Genomic DNA, 12,934 nt, shown 5'->3' with positions numbered 1-12,934 from the left:
CAACCATGAAAATCATGAAATTGTGACAATGTAGAAGGAACTGAAAGTTGTTTATTTTAAGTGCAATAGACACAGAAAGATTATCTACCACATGAATTTACTTATCTATAGACTCTATAAAAGTTGACCTCCTAGAATTTGAGAGCAGAACAGTGGTTACCGAGGCAGGGGAGAGTGGGGGTGGAGAGAGTTATGAAAGGTTGATTAGGCCAAGTTATAGTTAGGACAAAGAAGTTATGGTGTTCTGTTGCACAGCTGGATGACTATAGATGATGATGGTGTACCGGTTTTAGGAAAAAAATATGTAGAAGAAAGGATTTTGAATGGTTTCACCATACGGAAATGACAAATAATGTTAAGTGAGAAGGTAAGTTTTTCTGATTTGAAAGTGACAGGAAGTATAACTACAGTAAAATATTATATGGTAATTCATAAATATGTACAATTTTATATGTCACAATTTAAAAATAAAAATGGAAATATTATCTAAAGCTACTGCAAATAAAAACTATGGTCTTTGCATTCAAGTAAGTTACTGGAATAAACAGAGGGAAGAAAACAAAGGTGTTACTTCGAACAGTGGGAAGAGACGTCTTATCTTCTAAGTGGATCTTGGACAACTGGTTATCCAACCGCAAGACGATTTAGTTCGATGTTTGTTTCACACCAAGTGTAAAACTAACTTCAAGATGAATTAAGGACCTATACATAATAATTAAAACCATGATTTTTTTTATAAAAAGTTATAATGCTAAAACCTTGCAAGACTGTTTTACCCGTTCTTAGTGACTGGGCACACTAAAAAGGAAGGATGATGTATTTAAATACATAAAACTAAGAATTTTGTTTGAAAAAGTAACCATCTTGGAAAAAAAATTGCAACACATTACAGAGAAGTGGTTAATATTTCTATTTTATAAGTAGCTCTTTAAATGAACAATCAAAAGGAAAACAACCCAATAGATATTGGGACAACATATCAATCATCAATTGAAAGTAGAATATCAAAAAATATTCAATCTTGTTGAAACATCTATGAGATAACATATTTATTAGACTATCAAAAATAGTTATAATACCTATTTTTAGCAGGATTGTGGGGGAATGCTACTACATTGTGGAAACCTGAAAAGCAATTTTGAAAAGCAATCTGGCAATATCTATTAAACTTAAAATATGGAAACCATAATCTACACCATTCCATTCCTATGATTTATTCTGTAGAAATAATAGCAGTCATTTATAAAGGGATATATTTACAAACTATTTCAATGAAGATTATTCTAGTGGGAAAAATAGAAATAAAGTGTTATCAGAAAAGGATTTTTGAATGTATGTCCCCCTATCCTTGAAATGTATATGGCAGCATCTAAAAGCATGTGTTAGGGTTGGGCATCTAGCTGAGTGGTTAAGATGCTGCTTCGGGACTCCTGCATCCCATATCTGAATGCCTGCTTTGAGCCCTGAATTCACTCCTCATTAGTTTCCTGCTAATTTGCAGTCTGGGAGGCAGCAGAGGAAGGCTCAGTGGATTGCGTTCCTGTTACCAACATGGGGAGTCTGGGGAGACTGAGTTCTTGGCTCTAGACTCAGGCCTAGTCCAGTACTGACTGTTGCAGGCATTTGGGGATTGAACTCCTGAATGAGAGATCTCTATCCAGGTCTCTGCCTTTCAAACAGATAATAAAATAAACAAATAATCGTTTTTTCTTTTTTTAAATGCACTAAATGGGTATGAATTACTTTAGGGAGTTCTCCTATTTATGGTTCAATAAGGAAGTTATGATGCAGAGATGTTCATATGATGTAACTTTTTAAAAGTGAGAAAAATAAAATATTGTGTGAGGATCATGACAGGTCTCTTTTTTTTTTTTTTTTTTTTTTTTTTTTTTATTTTCCTCTTTTTAGAAATAACAGCTTTTGCTATGGGCATTTGGCCTAGTGGGTAGGCTGTCCACGTCCTATATCAGAGTGCTTGGGCTTGTTTCCTGGTTGTGGCTCCTCTCCCCAGCTTCCTGCCAATGCAAACTCTTTTGGAAGCAGCAGGTGGTGGTTCAAGTAATTGCATTCCTGCCACCTACCTGGGAGACCCAGATGGAGTTCAGGGCTCCAAGCTCCAGGCTGGTCCAGCCCTGGCTGGCTGTTTAAGCCACTTGGAGAGTGAAACAGTAGATGGGAGCTCTCTTTCTTTCTTTATCTCTGTCTCTGCCTTTCAAGTGAATAATTTTTAAAAGATCCTTTAACATTTAAAAAATAACAGCTATATTGACATCATTATTCTTTTTTAAGTATACAGTTCATTATGCCATTTATTCTAACATCATTTTGAAACTTCCTTGGACACACACCAAAGGAAGCATAAGGCACTGAACGGCGTCTGCCTTGGGAAACAGAGGCTTCGGGACTGTGTCCTAGGAGCACAGGCAGAGACACAAAGAAGCGTTAGCCTCACAGAAAGTCCAAGAACCGGAAGCCAGAATAGACTTCACCTGAGCTTCCTGCTGTGTATGTGAGTGAAAATCCCCTTCCCCCGCATGTTTGTTCTTCATCATAGCATCAAACAATATTAAGAAGAAGAACTGTAAGGCTAAGAGTTTCACGTTTCATCTGTAAAGATTCTCTACCTTCTGACAAACTCTCTCTTCCCTTTCTACTCTACCCCAAATAGACACAGGCATTGAAAAGCAAAAATGGGGCGGGCACTTTCAAGTTGCTGCTTGGGATGCCCGTATGCCTCCCATACAAGGGCACCTGGTTCAAGTCCCGGCTTCACTTCCAGTCCAGCTTCCTGCTAATGTGCACCCTGGAGGCAACAGGTACTGACTCCACTCATTGGGGTCACTGCTACTCACATGAAAGCCCCCAGATTGAATTCCTGGCTCCTGGCTTTGGCCTGACCCAGCTTGGGCATTTGGAGAGTGAATCAGCACAAGAAGTTTTTATTTTTTTCTCTCTCTCTTTAAAATAAATATAAATAAATGAAAAGTAAGTAAAATTAAGAACAGATTAAAAGAATGACACAGGACACAATTCCAGAGGCACCAATCCTACCCTGCTGGAGTTGAATACTGCACAATTCTGGCCAAATAAGGTGTCTTCAAAAAGTTTGTGGAAAGTGTTTATGTTAAAAACCTGTACATAATTTGCAATTTTTTATGCACTGATATAAACATATCAAATTTTAAAATATTAAAAACTGACTTTTGGGGCCATCACTGTGGTGTAGCAGGTAAAGCTGCCACCTGCTGTGCCATCATCCCATATGGGCGCCAGTTCAAGTCCCGGCTGTTCCACTTCCGATCCAGCTCTGCTATCGCCTGGAAAAGCAGTAGAAGATGGCCCACATTCTTGGGCCCCTGGACCCACTTGGGAGACCTTGATAAAACTCCTGGATCCTGGCTTCAGATCGGCACATCTCTGGCCATTGCAGCTATTTGGGGAGTGAACCAGAGGATAGAAGACTCTCTCTCTCTCGGCTTCTGCCTCTCTCTAACTCTGCCATTCAAATAAATAAATAAAACTTTAGAAAGAAAAACCTGATAGTTCTTACCTTCTCTTTTACTGGATATTTCATTGTAGTTTCTCATCCTGAAGACCCAGCTATCAGAAACATCACCTGTGGCTCAGGAGGGCTGGCATTTCCCTCATAGGGAAGAACTCAGGCCTTAAAAACTAGGTTTGGGCCACCACTGTGGTGTAGTGGGCTAAGCCTCTGCAAGCAGTGTTGGCATCCCATATGAGTACTGGCTCAAGTCCCAGCTGCTCCACTTCCGATCCAGCTCTCTGCTACGGCCTGGGAAAAAAGTAGAAGATGGCCCAAGTCCTTGGGCCCCTGCACCCACATGGGAGACTCAGAAGAAGCTCCTGTCTCCTGGCTTCAGAATGACTCAGCTCCAGCCATTGCGGCCATCTGGGGAGTGAACTAGCAGATAGAAGAACTTTCTCTCTATCTCACCCTCTCTCTGTTTATAGCTCTGCCTCTCAAATAAATAAAATAAAACCTTAAAAACAAATAAACAGACTGAGTGCAAGTGGAGGCCTTGCTGACTTCCTGTGTTCTGCACCTTTGGCCTCTGGAGGGCAGTCCTAAAGGACCTGGGTAGCTGATTCTGCTATGGCAGAGACCATGCCCCACGTCCTGTGTCCAGCTGAAATGGAGTCCAGGGAGAACGGAAGTCATGGAAACACCTACTGCTGCTTCTCTTCTGAGGAAAGTGAGGGAGAACCAGGACTGGGTTGAGGAGCAGCCGTGGGACACACAAGGCCTTGCAACAAGTTCATAGAATTTAAAGATGTTCAAGTTCAGAGCAAAAAATGTTGAAGTCTATGCTTAGTTTTCTCATACTACACACTTGGTGTGAACATTTTGAATATTCCTCATATGCATGGACTTCAAAAATATTTGCCAACAAATAAACTTTGAATTCCATTACAATGAACTTTTTCATAGTAGGTATGTATGTATTTAATTATTTGAAAAGAGTGTCAGAGAGAGAGAGAGAGAGAGAGAGAGAGAGACATCCTCCTTTTGCTGGTTCACTCTCCAAATGCCAGCAACAGCTGAGCCTGAGCCAGGCGAAAGTTAGGAGCCACAAAGTCCATTGGGTCTCTCACATGGGTAGCAAGGACCTAAGTACTGGAGACATCATCCACTTCCTCCCAGGCACATAGCAGGAAGCTGGAACACACAGTGAGGCAGGATGTGACTTACTCTGCTGCACCACAATTCCCATCCCTCCATGAACATTTGAAGTAGTCTCATTTGTCTCCTGTCTGTTCCTCTCTGGGCTTAGTTATCATGGGTGAGAGGGATGGGAAGGAATGGGAAGCCAGGTAGTTCTTGCCTGGACACCACTCCATTCTCTCAGAAGGTGTTACCTCCCAGGTAGCCAGCAGTCCCTGAGCAGAACCCCAGCAAGATAAGGTGTCAGTGAGAGAGGCTCTAAGCTTTGATTCTGAGCTGAACTCAACCCGCAGCTGGCCCACATGCTGAACTGGGTAAGAATGAACCTATTAGGGATCAGGGACCTTACCAGAGGCAGGCTAGGTGAGCCCTCAAAGGCAGGAGGGAGGGGCAGGCTTTACCACCAATGGAAGCTATGGCAGGGGGAAGGGTTGCAAATCAGCAAGAAAGGGTACTAAGGCTCTGGGAGAAGCATCCTAAGACAAATAAAGAGGCCACACACATACCTACTGCACAATACGGAGCCAGGAAGGTCAGCATCACTCAAGACCCAGGGCTGCAGTGCCTGGGAGAGCAACTGCCAGCAGCCACTGCATACAAGGGCAAGCCCAAGGCTGGAGGCCACTCTCCCCACAACCACAGGCAACGAAAGAAGAGAAAAGGGGAAGGAAGAGTGTTGGGAACATCTGAGTATTTTTATTCAGAAGAGATTTGATATTTTCAGATAGGAGGGTTTAAATGACAGGAATGAAAATAAACCCTTAAGTGGACTGGAGACTGGGTTCCTTTTTGCCTTCCTGATAAATGCCCAGTGATGGCACAGGGAAGTGCTAGCTAAATCACAAGCAAACATGCCTTTGCAAAGCTGGGTGGTGGTGCCAGTGGGATCTCCCCCAGGCACACTGCGGGTCTGTGGCACTTCCCTTTGTTCCGCTCTTGCCGGAGGATCCTGTGGACCCTCAGGAAAACCTCTACCCGGGAGGCTCCGGTCCCGGTTAGGTTCCGGACTTCGAGGGGTCGGTCACGGGAGCAGCTGCAGGACTCCCCTTCCAACCCCTTTAAAAGCCCAAAGAATCCCACACTAACCACGGTTGGAGTATACTTAGCCTACTCCCCAGACAAGTTCAACTACAGAAAAAGACCTTTTTAGAAAGTTCTATGATCAACAAATAATCAGCTAAACAGTTGAAAGAGCCTGGGAATCAAAAGCCCTCTCCGCACCTTGGATTTCACTCTTTTCCAGCCTGTTTCTACTTTTCACTGGTCAGGCTTTGGGTCTTGGCTAAACTCAGATGTTCCTTGCCTCCCCCTCCCTGTTTTTGGAAACCACAGTAACTCACACAGGAGCCAAACCTCCTAACTAAAGAATAATTTACGACAGGGAGCTAGCATTTAAAAAAAAATAGATTTGGGGAAGGGGGGGAAAAGCTGGGAGGTCAGAAGTTGATTCCCGAGCAGGGTAGGCTGGCGGCCTTCTCAGGGCTGGCCTGTGGGGATGATCACGTTACAGGAAGGGCGGGTGCAGAGGCCATGAACAATGCGCCCAGCTCCTAGTCATTCCCTCATTGGCGCAGCCAAGCCTGCAGAGCCGCGGGGCTCGGCGTTCTAAGGACAGTGGCTCTGCAGCACAGCTTATTTTTCACCAGTGGGAGAGTTACTGAGACCTAAGAGTTTCCTTTGCCTCAGTGAACACAGGCCAGGCTGCTCAGACAACTGATTTTTAAATGCGTCACGTGGTTCCATTGGAAGCAACAGGCCCCAGCCGCAAAGACACTAAGTGGTGCTCTGCCAGACAGGGCCCAGTGGGCTCAATGCAGAACATGACTCATGCAACACACTGTGCACACAGGCTTGGCGTCTTCAGTCATAGGCAGAAGCTGGGGATCATAGCACTGAGTTCCACAAAGCAGGTCTGGTTCAAGGCTACAGGGCCTGACCCAGATGTGAACAAACTCAGAGCAATCTCTGACAATGGGACTTTCAGGGTCCCACTTCTAGGGTGCTGGATTCCCCAGAGACAAAGGTTGAACCAAAACTAGTGAAAACGTTGTTTCCCTTTTTGCTACTATCAAGAAAGAGTCCCTGGAGAAAGAGTTAAGTAGCTAGACCCTGGAAAATGAGAGGCAGATGCAGAAACACGTGTGCCTGGGCATAGCTCAGCCGACAAGGGTGGTTTGGACTCCTATGGTAGTGATGGCCCTGCCTCTCACTGCAGTCCCGGGATTGCTGGCCAGAGAAGGCTATCATCATACCCAGTGTCACCGCAGGCAATGGCGCTGTTGCGTCAACTCCAGAATCCTGATCCCTGGGGTAAGCCTGGGACCTGTGAGCTTAGGGAGCCACTACTATCAACAAATGGACTTCTCTGGGGATTAACTGGATTGGCAAAGAGTGGACAGGTCATGAAAACTTGCATGGTAGAATGGAATGTGGCTTACCCAGCAAGGCTGCACCGAGTGGCCAACTGCACAAGGGTGACGCCAGTCAACTCAACAAGTGTGCCCGCAGCAGTTCCCAGACGGGTTGTTAACAGAGCATATTCTGCATTTCAAAGGACAGCCATCTCTTAGAATGCTATGAGGTCTATTGCTAATCATCTAAAAGTCCTCACATCACGTATGCTACCTATTAGCCCCATAGATCTGCAACATCTAGGAAGTTTTCCCCCAGATAAAGGAAACTGATTGCATCTACTCCTTTTTCCATTATCTTTCGAATTTCAGTGAGGAAAGGAAAGTAAAAAGTGGCAGATGAACTATTCTTGTTTTAAGAGAATTAAGGTAGCTGGGAAAGTATGTTTCTCTAGACCAGTAATGATAGCCCCTGCCTGACTCCCAGAGCGGATAGTGTTTCCCACGTCATAGCACGTTGCTATGAGCATACCCTGCTGGATTCCTAACCATTCATTTGCTAAATTGTACTTTTTAAAACTTGACAAGACTTGTTTGGTTCCTGAATTATATCCTCCTCTGCATTTCTTCCTTCTGAAAGTTTTTTTTCCCCCTTAAAGGGTGCTGTTCCTTGCTTTGCTCAACTTTTTTGCAGTCAGATGTTCTCAGTGCACCTCAGGTGACGCTGCAGCTCCCAACGCTGATTTTCACATCCACGTGATTGATAGAAGACAGTGGCACCATCAGAAGGTGCTGCCATCACCGGCACCATGAATTAATAGCCAAGGAAGGGGAAGACAGTGCCAGAGCACATCAAGACCTGGCTCTGCATTTCCATTTGGGACCTCTGCTCTCTTGATTTTCCTTTTAAGAAAATGTAAGGGCCACATCAGATCCAAACCCAAGGGCACAGACTCCCAAAGACTTGGTCATTCATGGTCAGCAGTCGGAGAGGACCCCACCACATGGAGCTCATGGCATCCAACTCCTTCTCCTTACATGGACTCCACCCTCCAAAACCAGGGGGCTACAGAATGATTTTTCTTATATACATGACTATAAAGCCGCCAATGCATGCCACTTTTATTGCCATAACTTGGAGACCCGCAAATCCCACAGTGCATTACCACTATGAAAATCTCAATGGAGACTTTGACTAATATTTATTTAAAGACTACAACTTTGGAAGGGAAAGGTCTGCCTCCTTTAATACATGAGTGGAGGGAAACAAAAACAAAGAAGGACAAAATGACAAAATGAGACAGAGGTCTACAATGTACCTACTGATGCTGATCTTATTAATATTTAATACTTACCTTTAATACTTAGCTTCAGATTGTACATTGCCATAAAGAAAATGATCAGTTCACCCCCTTTTCCTTCTGTCCAGTTTTACCAGTACTGTTTGTTGAAGAGATTATCCTTACTCCACTGTCTGGGCATTTCTGTCAAAGATCAATTGGATAAATGTACATGTATTAATTTCTGGGCTCTCTATTCAGTTCCATTGATGTATGTATCTTTTGCCAGTGACAAGCTGTTTTAATTACTATAACTTTGTAATGTGCTTTGAAGTCAGGTATTATGAAGCCTTTAGCTTGATTTTTCTTGCTCAGGATTCTATTAGCTGTTCTGGTTATCTTGTAATAACTGTGACTAATACAATTGTTTTTTTATATATTATAAAGAATATCGTTGGTCTTTTTATATGGATTACCTTGAATTTGTAGATTGCTTTAGGTAGTATAGACATTTTATTGATACTGATTCTTCCAATCCTTAAGCAACAAATATCTTTCCATTTTTATGTCCTTGATGATTTTTTTCATCAATGATTGATAATTTGCATTATAGAGCTATTTCATTTCTTTGGTTAAATTTATTCCTCAATATTTTATTTTTTTGTGACTACTGAAAATGGGATTTCTTTCTTGATTTCTCTTTCAGTGAGTTCATCATTACCTTATGAAAAGCTACATTTTTATGTTTATATTATAACCTGCAACAGCTTTTGGGTGGAGTGTTTAGATTTTTCCATGTACATAATCATGTCATTTGAAATCACAGATAATTTGATTTCTTGTTTTTCAATGTTGATGTCCTTTATTTCCTTCTCTTCCCTAAGTGCTCTTGCTAAAACTTTCAGTACTATATTGTTCTAGATCAGGGGGAAATGCGTTCAGCTTTTCTCCATTCAGTATGACATTGGCTTTTGGTTTGTCATATATATCCTTTATAATTTTGAGGTATGTTCCTTCTATTTCTAATTTGTGGAGGCTTTTTGTCATGAAGGATGTTAAATCTTATCGAAAGCTTTCTCAGCATGTGTTGAGATGAGCACACTGGTTTTTTCTTCATTTTATTGATGTTATTTATGATGTTTATTGATTTGCAAATGTTGAACCATCCTCAGATTCCTGGGATAAATTCCACCTGACCATGATATATGGCATTTTGGATGTGGTTTTGGATTTGATTTGCTAGTATTTTGTTGAGAGTCTTTACATGTAAGTTCATTAAGGAAATAGGTTTGAAGTTTTCTTTTTATATCATGTCTTTGTTTGGTTTTGGTATCAAAGTAATGCTGGTCTCATAAAACGAATTTGGCAGAATTCCATCCTGTTCAATACTTTTGGAATAGTTTGAAAAGTGTTGGAGTTAGTTCCTCCTTGGATGTTTTGTAGAGTTCAGTAGTAAAGCCATCAGGTCCTGGATATTTCCTTCATGGAAAACTTGTGATTATGGCTTCAGTGCCATTGATGTTAGTGAAACTGATACCTTCCTATCCGAGATGCCATCTTAAGTCCCAGATGCCATCTTAGGCCATGGCCCCATCGCCATTTGGTAGAGTAAGTTTTGGTTTCTCTAAGTTTCAGTTTCCTAAGACCAGCCTGGTGTACCAGACATCAGGTGACCAAATGGTCCAACCATATGCATTGCTTTTGCCCCACCCAATGGAATTTGCTGTTTTTACTTTCTCGTCCCTGCTAAGCTCTATAAGGCCTGTTCTAGTGCGAGCTGTTGCTTCTCTTGTGCACGGAGGCAGCCTCGTCAGCCAACAGTAAACTTTCCCCTCACTCCAGTGTTTGGTGTGTTCTGTGGTGGCCTTTCAATTGCTTCTTATGGGTCTGTTTAGAGCTCTGTATTTTCTTAATTTAATCCTGATAGGTTATATGTATCTAGCAATTTGTCTATTTCCTTGATGTTTCCCTAGTCTTTCTCACCTTTCCTTTTCTTACTATTCTCTGGTTCTTTAATTTGTTTATTATTTTTCCTTTCACCTTTAATATCTGTGTTGTCTTCTGCACCATGAAACCTTATAAAGAAATCACACCTTTGGGGCTCGTGCTGTGGCAGAGCAAGTAAAGCTGCCACCTGCAGTGCCAGCATCTCGTATGGACACTGGATTGAGTCTCTGCTGCTCCACTCCTGATTCAGCTCTCTGCTATGTCTAGGCTCCCAGCTTCAGATAAGTCCAGCTCTGGACAATGTGGCCATCTGGGGACTGAACCTGTGGATGGAAGACCTCTCTTTCTCTCTCTGCCTCTGCCTCTCTGTAATTCTGCCTTTCAAATAAATACATCTGGAAGGAAGGAAGGAAGGAAGGAAGGAAGGAAGGAAGGAGGGAGGGAGGGAAAGATTCCCACTTTTGCAAAGAAGGAGAGCAGCTAAATGATGTTTCAAGTAGTCAGTATGATATTTGCTTAATACATCACTGGAGTTTTGCTCTATGTACTTCTTTGTCTTTGAAGTGTGTATCTGGTAAATAGTTGTATCCTGTAAGAGTGCCCAAGGGCTTATGTTTGTGTGTGTGTGTGTGTGCTTTTGTACATTCTGACAATCACTTTTAATTGGAGTGTTTATCTCATTTACATCAATTGTAAATACTGATACAGTTGACAGTGTTTCTACCATCTGCTTGTTGTTTTCCACTTGTCTCATCTGTTCTTGGTCTTTTATTCTTCTCTTACTTACTTTTTAAAAACTAAGCAAATAGTGTTATTATTCCCGTATTATACTATTTTAATGGTTATGCTGAAGGTTAAAATATATACTCATAGTTTATTATAGTTTCTCTTGAATTGGTTGCCATATTAAATTGTTTACCATGATTTTTGTTCTTATTATCATATATTTTCCTTCTTCATGTTATGAACCCAACAAGCCATTGTTATTTTGTTATTGGCTCTTTTATACAAATAGGCTTCTATGTTTGCTCACATATATGAGACAGCTTCAATAAAAGTTCATAGAAAATGTACATTATGAAAAAATATTATGGATTTAAAAAAAAGAACATTTGCACCAAAATAAGGTTACCTTTTGATTCTGTTTTCCATGAATGTTTAACAATTTCCTTATATGTCCTTTGTGGTGCTCTTCTTTTATACCTGAACATTATATAGGATGGTTTTCCCTTCCTTTTAATAACTTCTTTTAGTATGTAGAATGGATCTTTGGGAAAGAATTCTGTAGGCTGTTGGTTGTGTGATAAAGGATTTTATGCTTTATTGTTGAAGGATATATCTACTTCATGTGGAATGTAGATTCAGATGTTTGAAGTCAGGTTCTCTACAAAATAGTCTATGATGGAACTAAATGTGCAGTATATTTATCTCCCCAGATCAACCAACACTTTTGTGAAGCTGAAATAAGGGTGGCACAGGAGGACAAACCAAGCTGTGATGCAGTCATGGTGTCACAATAAACACCTCTGGTCATAGCAGGGGAGCTCTGGAGCTGAGGTCTCCCAGAAAAGTGGCCTCGACTGGGGTGAGTGGAGATGGGCTTCACACTTCAGCATCATCACCAGACTTTTGGAGAGAGTTATTTTCACCGGCTGTCTTCTTTTCTTCCCCTCCCCAAATTCCTATAAGCTGGTTTCAGTTTGTGTCTCCATGGGAACTCCATGGGCTCCAGCCAAGGCCAAAGACAAAAATTCAAAGCTAAATCCAGTCAATGCAGAAAAGAAATTTGGCAATATCTGCACAGATTTAAAATATTTATATTCACTGACCTAGCAATTCCATTTTTAGGAATAATGTTTAATGGAAAAAGTTGCAGGCAAGCGCATGCACACATACACACACAAATGTCCTTTGCAGTTTGTTTGTAATAGGAAGAAGTTGGAAACAATTTAAATGCCCATTAGTGGAAGATTGGTTATATAACAACTGTTATTTAATAAAAGTATAGTAAATATTTGCTGACTGAGTGACTGAAAGAGTAAACAGTCACCATAACAGATGCCCTCTGGACCTGAGAATTTGATAAGTTCCCAAAATGTTTTTATTAAATTTGAAAATAAAGTTCTACTTTTATGATTTCTGTTGAGATAAGTTTGGTATTTACTAAAGGAAAAAATTTATAAATATTAGAGGAAAACAAAATCAATTAGAAATGGATCAGTGAGTAAAATTAGAGAAACATAAATCAATTACAAATGAAAATGGGTAAGTAATAGGGTGCAGATTTCTTACCCTAGAGTAACTTACGTCTGTCCCCAAATGTGCTAACCTGGCGCAGTTTGTTAGCTGTAGACTCCTCTCCTCACTTCTATTTCTAACAGGATGTGCTCTAAGAGCTCTTGAATCTCAAGCATGAGCGTCTATTTATACGTGTGGATCTATCTCTGAGCTAATTTGAGAGACTGAAACTTATCTTTAATATGTTTCTGCCATTTGTATTTCATAACACATAAAAGGGAGAAAGTAGACATCATAGGTGCCAACTAAATGTTTGCTGAATGTTTGGTAGTTACCCTCAAGGTTCCCTTTGACTTGCTTCAACTGTCCTGCTCCGGTCATTCTGCGCGGTATCCTATGTGAGAAGATGGAAACCATGGAAGCCTTGTCTAAAT

The 12,934-nt window shown here is 41.4% G+C and overlaps 1 long non-coding RNA gene across 2 annotated transcripts in view; it reads right to left on the bottom strand.

Annotated features, from left to right (window-relative positions):
* The window catches only part of LOC103349641 (uncharacterized), a 45,502-nt gene extending 32,868 nt beyond the window's left edge, over positions 1-12,634 (bottom strand). The window contains exons 1-2 of one of the 2 annotated variants that reach the window (XR_011382159.1): positions 12,570-12,634; positions 8,391-8,519 (exon numbers count right to left, since the gene is read on the bottom strand). This is a non-coding gene — a long non-coding RNA (uncharacterized lncRNA). Of the gene's footprint in view, positions 1-8,390; positions 8,520-12,554 lie in introns of both variants that reach the window. The other variant, XR_007922442.2, reaches the window with a different exon arrangement.
* Between the last annotated feature and the right edge of the window lie 300 nt (positions 12,635-12,934).

The sequence above is a fragment of the Oryctolagus cuniculus genome, chromosome 14, assembly GCF_964237555.1.
Source record: "Oryctolagus cuniculus chromosome 14, mOryCun1.1, whole genome shotgun sequence".
Lineage (NCBI taxonomy): Eukaryota > Metazoa > Chordata > Mammalia > Lagomorpha > Leporidae > Oryctolagus > Oryctolagus cuniculus.
This window is presented reverse-complemented; position numbering and strand designations above follow the sequence as displayed.